This window comes from Plasmopara halstedii, assembly GCF_900000015.1.
Source record: "Plasmopara halstedii genome assembly, contig: Scaffold_437, whole genome shotgun sequence".
NCBI classification, from domain to species: domain Eukaryota; phylum Oomycota; class Peronosporomycetes; order Peronosporales; family Peronosporaceae; genus Plasmopara; species Plasmopara halstedii.
In genome coordinates this window covers 223,951-224,184 of record NW_020187357.1, presented here as the reverse complement: position 1 = coordinate 224,184, position 234 = coordinate 223,951, and positions in this window count along the sequence as shown.

Sequence of the window (234 nt, the reverse complement as noted above, 5' to 3'; positions counted from 1 at the left end):
CAGTGCGGAGGCCTTCCATAAAGACGGTCACTGTGACCGCCTCCGGAAGGGGATCTGCCACCATCCCGGCAATAAGAGTGCGCATCTCTTGGACAAAGTCCACCAGTTCCTTGTTGCCCTGTCGGGCGGCAAAGAACCGCGATCGTACGCGATATGCCTAATTAGGCGGCAAGAACACTCGTAAAAGCAGCAATTTCAGCCCCGCCCAAGAGGGAAACGCAGCTCCGATCGAAG